General features: G+C 34.5%; 1 long non-coding RNA gene across 1 annotated transcript; it reads right to left on the bottom strand.

The window, feature by feature from the left end:
- Nucleotides 1-319: 319 nt before the first annotated feature.
- Nucleotides 320-13690, bottom strand: LOC123670216. The gene is made up of 3 exons (XR_006745883.1): nucleotides 13680-13690; nucleotides 5453-5456; nucleotides 320-593 (listed from the first exon to the last, which is right to left on the bottom strand). It is a non-coding gene; the product is annotated as an uncharacterized LOC123670216 (long non-coding RNA).
- Nucleotides 13691-14083: the final 393 nt, after the last annotated feature.

Here is a 14083-nt window from a genome sequence, read left to right as displayed (position 1 = left end):
TTCAATTAAAGTGCATGACCTAATATACGGTAGGCAGAGAGGCTCTGCTCTCGTCATCTGTAACCTTGACACATTCGCTAAATGTATTCTATTGTTAGTCGCGTGTAGGTTTGTTTATAAAAGCTTGGAGGACGTCTCTTATTAATATTAGATGCTAGATAATGCCTTCTACTAGTTTGATACAAATTTTAGTCGTCAATAGGAATACGTATATTCTTGAATCTATGGTTGATAAGAAAATATTAGAAGAGTAAAAATGCTTTGAAAATATATTTAGGGTGCCATACAAAAGAAAAAATAAATAAATAAATAATTAAGGTTAAAGAACTTTATTCTCAAAAAGACAATGTCACTTACATGAGAACAATACACTACAATAAAAGTAAAACATACATATCGTCGTCTTATAAATCCTAGTGCTCAGTTAACGAATAGTTTAAATGGTTTCTTCTAACGACAAAGTGTTATTGAGAATATATTGCGAAAGCCGAGATTTAAATTCGTTAACTGAGCTTACATCTTTTATTAGACAAGGTAATTTGTTGTAAAGCTGTGCTCCTTCGAATGTGATATCCCTTTTGGCAAATTTCGTCCTAGTCTTAGGCAGAACCAATAAGCTGGGTCGTCGATTGCTGCGCTTCGTGATACGTTTTATAAAGGACAAATTTGAACGAATAGATTTACTGATAATTTTTTTTATTAAAATACAGGAATTATATATATAAAGTTGTCGTAGGTTCATGATTTTAGTTTCTTTATAAATTTTAGTTGTAGATGTGTAATATGGATATCGAAATAGTATTTTTATTATTTTGTTTTGCTTTCTTTGAAGCTCTTGTAATTTTGTTTTGGAGGAATTACCCCATACTTCAATCAAATATAACAAATGCGACTTAACCAATGAGTTGTATATAGAATGGCGTAATGTTTGAGGAATGCACTGAGAGATATTTTTTAGGCATATGATCAAAGAGGACATTTTTTTTTTAATATGATCTATATGGTTATTGAAACTTAACTGGTTATCCAATCTTAGGCCAAGGTACTTTTCACAGGTTTTTTCTTCAATTGGAGTATTATGAACTGTTAGTGGATTGTGTTGTGAAATAATTTTATTTTTTGGTTTAAAGATAATATAACACGTTTTGGAAGCATTTATAGTTAATAAATTATGATGAAACCAATCATTTAAAAGATCTAGATCTTCCTGTGCGTGACTGATAATGTCATTTATTCTATTTCCAAAATAAAATAAACATGTATCATCTGCATATAACGTTAGATGACCATGTAGTTTCAAATTTGCGATACCATTCATATATATTAGGAAGAGAAGTGGTCCTAAAATTGAGCCCTGTGGGACTCCACAAGTAATAGGTAAAGCACCACTTTCTTCGTTACTAATTTTCACTATCTGCAGTCGATCTGTCAGATAAGATTTTAAAATTTTGAGAACACTACCTTTGATACCAATGTTTTCTAGTTTTCGTAATAAAAGTTTGTGACTAATAGTATCAAAGGCTTTTTTTAAATCAATAAACACACCGACTACAATGTGTTTTTTATCTATATTTTGTCTTATGGTTGTTATCAGATCTACGATTGCAGCAGTAGTATTGCTTTTAGCCCTGAAACCGTATTGCCGTTCGGATAAGAAATTGAAAGAGTCTAAGTGTGTAGTTAAGCGGTTGTAAATTAATTTTTCCAATATTTTAGAGAGGACCGGTAGTACAGAGATTGGACGATAGTTTCCTAGATCAGTTTGAAGGCCAGATTTATATATAGGTGTTATTTTTGCAATTTTTAGTGATTCAGGGAAACTTCCTTCAGACAAGAGTTTATTAAAACATTGCATCAATTTTTCTGAAATCAAATTTTGTAAGCATTTTACAGCTTTGGTGCTAATTCTATCTATGCCAGTACTTGAATTAGAATTAGAAATTATTTATTTATAATATTTATTTAGATTATTTCTACGAAAGAAAGAACAAACAATCATTAGTGCGAGATTTTACCACATTTCCATTCACTAAGAACTTCATGTACAAATTGATTTAAAATTGAACACACATGGATATAAGAATTTGTGACTTTAAAACTAATGGAATTAGTATGCGGGTCATGTTGGAAGTTGAAGTGAAAAAAAAAACGACAAATTTGAGATATTTTTAGAAGTTAGTAAGTACGTTAGTTAAGAATACAGATTATATTACAATAGCTTAAAGGTAAAAGTAAAATTGTAACGATACTCAAAATTTTTAGAGATATTTTAATGGATACAGGTAAAAAAATAACGAGTTTCAAGGGCTAAGGGAAGATTATTGACCTTTATTATAATAAACCTAGTTTTATAGACAATACTCGCATATATAATACAAAGGTATATTGAGTTTGTTTTTACTAATGTCATACGAGTATAAAAGGTATATTAAAGCTACTAAAAATAGACAAAATATTATATCACAAAATAAAGATAGACATACTTTTATTATTATATACTTAAAGTAAAAATTAATTATTTACTATTAATTTGAATAAATAATTTAGTAATTATTTAATTGTTTAAGTAATTTGTAAGTATTTGATTTCTATTTAAAGATTTCTATCTAAAGAGGTAAAGTTTCTAACTTTGTTTGTTTGTAGGGGATTATCTTACCAAATACTGAGCCGATCATGAAAATTCTTTCACTAACAGAAGGCTATACTATTCCGGAGTGATATAGACTATATTTTATTGTCATTGAACAAAAAATTCAGTGAAAAATAATAATATATGTAAATCAAATCGAAGAAATCTGAGCGAGATGAAAACTTTACTATATGTTTTCATCACAAATATAATAATTAACGCCCAACAAAGTGGGCACGGGTTGGCTAGTAGGTATTTAATAAAAACAAAGGTGTCAAAAACCTTTATCGAGAATTGTGGGCACACTTTCTACCTGCCGGCGACTTGCTAGGGTCAAGTATGATTCAATTTGCATTTTTATTAGTTTCTTAAATATTTTCTTCGGGCACCTTCGTAGATACTCGCGTTTTGAAGGCAAAATAAACTAATCAATGTTGAAGCGATTAATATAGTGATCGACCTCGGTATAGTGATCTTATTAACCGTTACCCTTCGTTAGTTATAAACCAGTAGAAAACGCGCTGTAATTAGTCGTACCCTCGTATAATAGCTATGCGCGATGTAGCTCCAGAAGCTTCAAGCTTGGCAGTAGATGGTGGAAGTTAGTCAGAATCTAGGAGTCGATTGTCTATTGTTTTTTAATGTTTACGCAAATTTCACTCATTATAACGAAAAAACTTTTTCAGATTTTATCGTGGTTTATTAAAACTCTTTGAAAAAGAAGCTTCATAACAAAATCTCTCGGAAAGACTATTTTTCAACATAAAAATTTTATTTTCACTTTGGCCATCGAAGTCTGTGTCTGTAAGTAAAAAATTATACCTAAACATTTGGTAATTATTACCTTTTAGAACAATACAATAAATCAAATCAAATAATAAAATACATTAGGTCATAAAAAATTGGTCTCCGTATCAATCATATACGTCACAGGTGAATTGGTAATTTTCGTAAGCCTTTGTTACACCAATCAAGCTTGTTTCAATCGTATAACGTGGGACGTGCGATTACGAAGGTCAAAGCAATGTCGAACAATATTCATCAGATTCGATTTCCGTTGCCTTTTTTATTCCAAGTCTTCTTTTTACTCGTTAATCAATTTTTGCGCATTAGCTGCATTTTCAAATAAATTTGATTCGGTAGAATATTCATTGATTTAATAATACAAATTCGTTACAACTTATTGTATTGCATTTATATACGTATGAAAAACATGCATATTTTTAACAAGATTTTAACTGAGGTAGGGCACAGCAGAAAATTTCCTGCTCAAAATATGGAGCAGCTGGACTGGGGTACTACCTCGACCTTACAGAAGATCACAGCTAAATAATGCTTTTTTCAATCATTGTTGTATTTCTGTTGGTGAGGAAGATGACCAGAGCTCCTGGGGGGAATTGGGGATGGGGTCGACAACGCGCTTGCGATGTTTTTGGTGTCGCAGACGTCTATACCTAAGCTACGGTAATTTACGCTCACCATCATGTGAGCCGTATGCTTGTTTGCCGAACTAGTTGTATATATAAAAAATGCACTGAGTTTAATGGAAAGGGCGTATGATTTTCCTGGTTCTGATTTTCCTTCTTCTTCGTACTCTTACTTACCGACAAGGCTTTAATAAAGCCGTACGATTATTTGTGTAATGGAAAAAAACAAGTTTTAGTAGTTTTGTACAGGAACTATGATGGTGATAATGATGAACTATGAGGACGTTTATTCGTTTGTCGGTTTTTTCATACTGATATAAGTTATTTTCATAGTAAAACACAATTTAACATAAATGATATACATAATTATATAGACGTACAAATATATGTGTAGTCTTTCGACTGAATTGGAAGGTCCTTTTCTATATTCGCAGGGCGCGGGCGTAGGTTATACTCGCACTCTTTACAATATTATGTAGGTAGTACTTAAAAAGATTATAACAAATTGTAACGTTCACCGAACACGTGGATGCATGCGCGCTCTTCAGCGCTCCGATCGAGTCTATCATGTGGCGGAGGGAGTAACTCAGAACAGTGCCTAGGACTTGCGACCCAGGTGTAGGTTTAAGGAGATCTCCTTTGAGATACGTATCAACGCTCACCTTCACTGCTCGAGTTATCCGCCATAATATGTAACAATTAATTCGTATGCACAAATTAATTATCGAATGAGTCTAGGTTAAGCTACTAGCAGGATACAACAAATGTATCGTGCCAAGCCAGAGCCAAGACTGCCTTAGCCGAGGTGACACCGTTCGTTTTATACATGTCAGAACAATTCGAGTAATATAATAAATGAGGGTAGGTGACTATCGAACGATGTGCTAGGTGGCGCGATCGTTGCATCTGTTGTTTAATAATTCCTTTCTAATTGCGTAAGACAGCGCTAATGCCGACACGGCCATCCTGCTAGCACACGCCCTCGTGTGATAGTCAGCCTGGAGTAGAAGAAAAAGCCACAACAGTGCCTTGTACCACTCAGTCAAACTCAACGTAAAAGGGGAAAGTAGACAAACTACGCTCTAAACTTAAGTTATTCGAAGAACTTTACAAGAATCTCAATCATAACTAATCACTACAGATAAATAGCACAGCCATGTACCATCGGCGTCATCACAACCAATACTATAGACTTCGACAACAAGTTACAACCAAACTTACAGAAATGCCCGAGTAAATACCTCTAACACCATGGCTCTCTAGCCGAAGAACAATCAAATTACTATCTCACAACAACGGTCTCCATTGACCACGACCTCCGCCAGAGTTAAACTCACATCGCTCAACGTGTTTATCTTTGTGTTGTAATGTGCCCTTCGGAGGTTGAACGCTGCACACGTCTACGCGCCGCTCGCTGCGTGCTGCGCCGGCTTCACTGTTGATAGAAGCGGTCGACAATACAAGCGGCTATCGGACAACATCAGCTATGTAACGTCTAAAATAGCTGGCTAAACCCTGACAATCGCATGACCTCGTGCGTCCATGTCGTGCATCCGCTAACTCGGCGTTACTCCTCCGATAACAACAACAGTAACGAGTGACATTAATAACTGTTCGGCTATTCCTGACCAAAACGCTGAGACTGTAATGCACTAGCGGGTCGGGCGTACTGAGCCCCTTCATCCCTTCCTAACATAGCATGGCCCGGGCGTACGTGGCCCCTTCAACCAGCTTTCTAACTGTGGTTCGGGCGTACTAGGCCCCTTCACCCTCACTCTGTAGCGTGGCCCGGGCGTACAAGGCCCCTTCAACCAGCTAACAACCGTGGGTCGGGCGTGCTAGGCCCCTTCACCCTCACTCTGCAGCGTGGCCCGGGCGTACAAGGCCCCTTCAACCAGCTACCAACCGTGGGTCGGGCGTGCTAGGCCCCTTCACCCTCACTCTGTAGCGTGGCCCGGGCGTACAAGGCCCCTTCAACCAGCTAACAACCGTGGGTCGGGCGTGCTGGGCCCCTTCACCCTCACTCTGTAGCGTGGCCCGGGCGTACAAGGCCCCTTCAACCAGCTAACAACCGTGGGTCGGGCGTGCTAGGCCCCTTCACCCTCACTCTGTAGCGTGGCCCGGGCGTACGAGGCCCCTTCAACCAGCTTACTAACCGATAAGAATACAACAGAACGACTGAAAAGAAATTAAAATACCGATGTACCCACTAATAAAAGAAAATAAAACGATGATCGATGTACCCACTAATCACCACCAAATATTGCAACTAACTTGCACAATCGCTAAAAACAGATGTATCGTCAGGAGGTGGGCCTATAACTTCAGCTATTTTCTGAAATAGCTTCCATATTGGAAGCGAAGAGAGACATTTCTTCGTTCAATGTGACTAACTGAATTAGTTAAATCTTGAAAGTGGGGGTGGATCTTATCCCACTTCTGATGTAGTCTTTCGACTGAATTGGAAGGTCCTTTTCTATATTCGCAGGGCGCGGGCGTAGGTTATACTCGCACTCTTTACAATATTATGTAGGTAGTACTTAAAAAGATTATAACAAATTGTAACGTTCACCGAACACGTGGATGCGTGCGCGCTCTTCAGCGCTCCGATCGAGTCTATCATGTGGCGGAGGGAGTAACTCAGAACAGTGCCTAGGACTTGCGACCCAGGTGTAGGTTTAAGGAGATCTCCTTTGAGATACGTATCAACGCTCACCTTCACTGCTCGAGTTATCCGCCATAATATGTAACAATTAATTCGTATGCACAAATTAATTATCGAATGAGTCTAGGTTAAGCTACTAGCAGGATACAACAAATGTATCGTGCCAAGCCAGAGCCAAGACTGCCTTAACCGAGGTGACACCGTTCGTTTTATACATGTCAGAACAATTCGAGTAATATAATAAATGAGGGTAGGTGACTATCGAACGATGTGCTAGGTGGCGCGATCGTTGCATCTGTTGTTTAATAATTCCTTTCTAATTGCGTAAGACAGCGCTAATGCCGACATATGCATATGGACTCTATCACAACGTAATGATCATTTATGACTATAAATAGTATAGTATTATTATTTTTTATTATTATTAGACATTAAATATTTGTTCGACTAAATCTAGCGTTTAAAATTATAAAGTAAAAACATATATTCGAAGCTAAGTTCGTGCTAGTAAAGTCAACAGTCAACACGTTCGGAGAACACGGTCTAACCATAAACAAACTAACATGTTAGTAAAAAATAAAATCGACCGAACATTCGCAAAACGTAACACGGCTGACTGCAGACATTAATTAAATACGCCCTAAGTGATTCTGATTAGCCGTAATTAGCTGTTAGGTACTAAGTCACGTGCTATAGTTGAAAATCTTCGAATATTCTAATATTAGAAGGCCGCAGAGTTTGTTTATGTTCGTTTGCTCGTTAATTCATGGTATTAATACTAAATATTTTTTTTTATGTCACTAGGTTGGCAAAAAGCGTACAGCTCACTTGATGGTAAGCGATTACCGTAGCTTATAGACGCCTGCAACACCAGAAGCATCGCAAGCGCGTTGCCGACCCAATCCCCAATCCCCCCAGGAGCTCTGGTCACCTTACTCACCAACAGGAACACAATACTGCTTGAAAACAGTATTATTTTGCTGTGATCTTCTGTAAGGTCGAGGTACTACCCCAGTCGGGCTGCTCCATATTTTGAGCAGGAAATTCCTGCTGTGCCTTACCTCAGTTAAATAATAAAAGGAATAAATAATAGAAGGAAGTTGATATAAATCATTATAATTACCACAATTGAAATGGGTGAAACAGATATTAATATATAAAGAAAGCGATTTGTAAAGTTAAATAAGTGTATCATTAGTATCCACGCATATTAATATATTTTATCTTTAAGACAATAGGAGAAGAATAACTTGCCTTTTTAATAAATAAATAATTGCTATCTCTCCTCATAACGAGAAGATAGCGTGTTCAAGCACGCGTGTCATCGGAACACACGGCTGTAGTGAAAGTGTTCAGAATTGGGTTCTTGTAGTTTAATAGTCCAATGGCCTAAAGATCCGTAAAATTTTCAATGTCTTCGAGATGAGGTTAAAATATGATTATTATATTTATATAGAGTTAATTTACTATTATTTATCTATCAATATATGTTATTTTTACTAGTCATAAAAGAGAAAGAAGTTGTTTTATTAGTTTTTTGTTTTGTGGGTGACATTTGGGTTTTCCGTTCATTCTCTGTGTTAAGTTCAATTTGCGTAATTATTTTTTTTTAATTATTTAATAGAAACAAGAGAACGATTTGAAGATAGAATAGTTGTTAACACATAAATCTAATTGATTAAAATTGTTTCATAGTACATGTTTTACTTGCAGTTATTATCTGGAAATTTGTTTTTTCTTCGAATGTTTTTGCTATATAATATATTATATATTTGCGAAATAATTTGATAGATATATGTATGTTTAAGAATTAATCAAAAACGTAAAAAAATATGTCAATGACGACCATATGAAATATCGTATTTCATTTTGTTATTATATACCTATTTTGTATACGACTAATTCGGCAAATAAACGCACAGCCCTCCTGATGGTAAGCAGTTAACATTGTCTCTTACACCTACAACATCCACTTCTATAAAAATATTTATGACTTAAATAATTAAATTTAATGAAAACTATGTATAATTGTCTATGTAATGGAAGTTAGTTTTTTTTTCGTTTGCGAGCAAACACAATTTTTGATAAACTTTCTAAGTATCACAAACTTATTAATTTTTTCTATGAAAACAATCAATCATGCATTACTTGAAAATATTGAGTTTGAAAAATTTACGATCTTAAGATTTTATTACTATACACCAGACGCGGTGTGGTCCGCTAAAAAATTAAGAGCACGGAGATTAGACGGCTTGAGCGTAATGTATACAATATTAGGGATATCCCTATGACATTATACGAGTATTATCATGATGATTAATCATTCTAAATAGGGTTTCTTGATATCTTGTCCATAATATTCTGTATTATCTGTGGCGTATCCACACATATATAAACTTTTTATATTAAAACAATAATCAAACCTCATATTATGTTTTTATATATTTTATAATAATATTTTTGACAGATGTCAAGAATTTGCATTTTGAATTCTTCTTTATAATTTATTTTTCTACAATTTATTCATTCTTTTATATATTTTGGTACGAGAACGTTGTTTTTAATTCTATTAATCTTTAATAAAGAGTCGGTGGAGATAACAGTTTCTATAATTAAGTACTTCGTCCGTCAGCTTATTCGCTAAATATGTATACATATAGTTTTAGTACTTTAAAAACAATTAAAGTTTATTTCAGTATACGAGTAGGTACGAGTTAGAAACAAAATATTTTGAGGGGCCGTGAGTTTCCAGTGTTTGTAATAACAACCCGGTCCGATGACCGACGACTAGAGGCACAATGGTGAAATAAATTATAAACTGTCTGAAAACACACACCATATACAATCACAAACGCCCAGACCACGACAAACGACGACGATGACGGCATGTTGGCGTAGCGGTCTTCGCACTGTCCGTTGCGCTGGCGGTCGCGGGTTCGATCCCGCTCACGACAGACATTATTTTGTATTGGCCATATAGATGTTGAGTCGTGGTTTGGGCGTTTGTGTTTGTGTGTTGTACGTGTTTTCAGACCCCCGTCACAGGAAAAAATCCTACTGGGGGGCGTTGAGTGAGAAGCGTTAAAAAAATAATAATATAAAAAAAAACATTGGTACGACCAATTCAAAATTACAAATGTTTGTTATGAGCGGGGTGTGAACGCGCTACCACACTTAAAAGTATTATACCTTTAACCTTTGTTTTTTGTGGCCTTTGTAAAATTTATAACACCATTTTACCGAAACTGTTGTGTAAAGCTTCTGTCATATTTAATTGCAAACATATAGATAGGCTTTAAACTGAGATCAGCGTGTCATAGCGTACCACATCTTATGTGTATTATACTCTTAATGTGAAGTAATCACTGCATCATAATGTTTAAATAAGACAGTGAAATCTGTACTCATTACTAGCTATGTTATTAGCATGTTGGCGTGAAATGTAATATGTTTTTGTTTTGTAATATTGACATTAGTGTGTTAAAAACTTCTGAAATTTGTTAGATGCTCTACAGGTTACCCATATTGCTTCTTATTGCTAGTTGACAAAGGATATATTTAGTACTAGCTGTGCCCGCGACTTCGTCTGCGTGGGGTTAAAAAAAAGTTGTTTAATTTTAAAAAAAATCTAAATAAAAGTAGCCTAATTTACTCCTTAATACACCAGCTATCTGCCAGAGAAAGACCCGTCAAAATCGATCCAGCCACACAGGACAAACAGACAGACAGATAGACCGACAGACAGACAGACAGACAGACAAAAGGTATATGTACCGTGTATACATCCATATGCATTTAGTAAAAAGCGGTTATTTTAATATTACAACCAGACGCCCCAATTTTATTTATTTGTGTAGATGTCAATAAAAGTTTTATTATATATATTTAATGTTAGTATAACTCAAAACTGCCTTGCAAACGCTTTGCTGAGAACAAAACAAATACATAGTCGATTCTTTCATAAATTAAAATAAATAAACCACTGTAATATAATAAGCGTTTAAAATTCGTGTAGTATTGATTCTATCTTAATGATAACATCCAACTTCTGAGTTTATTGACGACCCTTTTTAGCAGAATCTGCACTTATAGTGAATGAATTTTGAGGTTATTTAAAAAAAGTGTAAATACAAAAGTTGTAGATATTTTTACTATCTACAACTTTGCCATTGGGCTTTTTTCCACAGGACTTTTTTTTACCCTTACACCCCCCTCCCTATCACTTCTCGAGCTCAGATCGCCCGTAATTTATTTTTCCTTTCATTTTCGTTGTATTCTCTTTCTTTTACAATGGGTTTCATCCTCCTATAATTTTATTCACTTTATACCATTATCAAAGGCAACTGGTCTTTATAATCGGTCGCAGCTTTATTTTAATTGTAATTAATTTATTAGACTCATATAACTATAATACAATTTGTTAAATAACCGAATTAATCAAAAATCAAAAATTAATAAAAAGCGCTTTCGAAGCCAACTTGAAGAATTTTAATTTTTTTATATTTTCTGATATTCGTTTCATTAATTTAAGTTTTTGATCTACTAAAGTCTAGTAACTAGACTAAATCATTTTTTTTTCTAACTCAGTATAAACTTATATCATCAATATTAATTCGATCGCCTATGAGCATTCGATACATTCGATATCCGATAGTGACATTACGGTCACATACTAATAAGGGCGTCCCGTTAGTTCATAATAACTGCGCTTTTGTATTCTAAACTCATATTTTGACTTCTTCTGTTTATAATACTCGTATTAAATGAAGAAAAGAAAGTAATTTGTAGTATACAAGTTATTGTGTAACTTTAATTTCGGTGTAAAAAAATTCTCTGATGTGTGTCACAAATTCTCTGTGTACGTGTGTAATAAAGAGTATTTGTATTGTATTGTATTGTATTGTACAACTTTAAATGTATCAATAAAGTAATTGTAGTTTCTAATCGTGTTTTAATTATGCTTATATAGATGAACAATTTTTTTTTAATGTATAATCTTCTAATATATAAAATTCTCGTGTCATGGTGTTAAACATTGAACTCCTCCGAAACGGCTTGACCGATTTTAATAAAATTTTGGGGCATATCGGGTAGGTCTGAGAATCGGCCAAAATCTATTTTTCATACCCCTAAGTTATAAGGGGGGGGGGGGATTAAGCGGGTTAATAAGATATATGGCAAAGCAACGTTTGTGGGGTCAGCTAGTTCTGTATAAAAAGAAGTTACTTGCTATTTCAAACCAAATTTGTAAATTTGCTGTTGTTTGCTGTCTAGATTGTTCTAGAAAAGAATTAAAACAATCTGGTGAGCGAGCACCTTGCGTATTTTGTAGTGACCCTGCTTATTGCCCCGGCGGTTGTGGGTTCGATTCCCGCCGTGGATCTGGGTGTGATATATATGTATTATTTGTATATATGTACATCGAAAAAATTGTAACTAAATCTGTCGACTGTTACCTATAACACAAGCGTTAAGTGTCTTATCGTAGGAGCAGACGGCAGTGTGTCATCATCATCATCACTTCAGTCTAATACAGTCCATTGCTGGACATAGGGTATATGTAAAATGTATTTAAAAAATACTACTTTAGTTGCATACTAATATTTGTAACGAAAACGTTGTACACACCAGTAAAGATATATAATACCGAAATATACTCGTGGTATATGTCCACATGTTTAATGTGAACTAACTAGAATTTTTACTAAGTACCTATATGTTGATGGCGTATCTATCTTTGAAATAAACAGATAAACATTGTTTATTATAAATAAATATCTTTAAGCATATCTTTCTACTAGATTTAATGATATGCAGTTAGTGTTTACCTAGCTAATACATATAAATAAAATTGGAGTGTTTGTCTGTGATTTTAAACTACTTGTCTTTTATCAAGTGCATTTAGTTATTTACACGATACTAAAACACAAGCAAACGATTTTTGTCGGTCTGTCTGTCTGTTTTTCTGTTTGAGCTTATCTTTGGAACGGCTAAACCGATTTTTATGGGACTTTCACTAAAAGATAGAGAAGATTATGGAGCAACACATAGGCTAATTTTTTGGAATTCCCGCGTTAACCGCGTCCGAGTATCTACTGCCAATAACCAAACTTTTCAAATAAATACGACAATTTTTGTGGGAAAATCTTATACATCTACACTAGTGACCCGACCCGGCTTCGCACGGGTGCAAAAACTATTAAAGTTCCTCTACTATATTATGCATATATCATACATATTAACTTTCCTCTGGAATCACTCTATTTACTAAAGAAAACCGCATCAAAATCCATTGCGTAGTTTTAAAGATCTAAATATACAGACAGCGGGAAGCGACGTTGTTTTATACTATATAGTGATAATGATATTATAAAGCTGAAAAGTTTGTATGTTTGGACGCGCTAATCTCAGGAACAACTGGTTCGTATTGGAATATTATTTTTTAATTGGATATATCATTTACCGAGAAAAGCTAAAGGCAATTTTTCCTCAATTTTACCCGCGGTGAAGCCGTGAGGCACAGCTAGTGATAAACTATGGAAGGACTGTTAATAATACATTTTCACAAAATAATAAGTGTATATTTATATGATTCCAGTTTCACTTTGCAATTATTTACTAGAAATGAACAGATGGGAGTATGCGTCCAGTCGCCGGACGAGCGCTGTTATGCGAATCATGCAGTTACTATGAAAGTGTGATGGCGTCATCGCGCGTTTCAATACCAAAACGAACGTTTCTCGATTTGCATGGATTATTATCTACAATTATTTATTTATAAGATTGTCAGAGAAAGTCTAAATCTATTATTTTTTGTATTAAGAGAGGTAAATGTTATTATTAGGACCTTACTGGATACGCCTTAGCTAGTTCTTAATTAGCTGTGACAGTATTTATGTCTAAATATTTAATAGTTCAGTATAAAGTGTAATATATATTTTAATATCTTTAAGAATACAATAACGTTTTTTATTATTTTAAAACATGAAAAATAATTATAATGTCTTTTAATATTTATTTTTCAAACTAACAAATTATTCAACTTAATTACTTTAATCCGACCGCTCTGATTACTTGTCCTATTGGCGCTATTTTAAAAATTCGACAGAAAAATAGGCAGGTCGTTTTGTCATGTACAAACTCCGTCTATAAGGCCTTATTAAATTTTAAGCTTTTATTTCCTTATAATATTTAGCAATTTATTTATCCGCCTAATTCAAACCGGAATAAACATAATATTTTGTCTTAGAGACGGTATCCAGTTATATATTATAAAGTTGTTTCATCCGCGTCTTTAAAAGCTTAAAAGTGTGGGCAGCACCTTATATTGAAATGAGGTCAATAAAATTGTATTTATATTTT

The sequence above is a fragment of the Melitaea cinxia genome, chromosome 1 (genome assembly GCF_905220565.1).
Source record: "Melitaea cinxia chromosome 1, ilMelCinx1.1, whole genome shotgun sequence".
Taxonomy (NCBI): domain Eukaryota; kingdom Metazoa; phylum Arthropoda; class Insecta; order Lepidoptera; family Nymphalidae; genus Melitaea; species Melitaea cinxia.
Note: the sequence above shows the minus strand (reverse complement) of the source record. Positions and strands in the feature narration are given on the sequence as shown.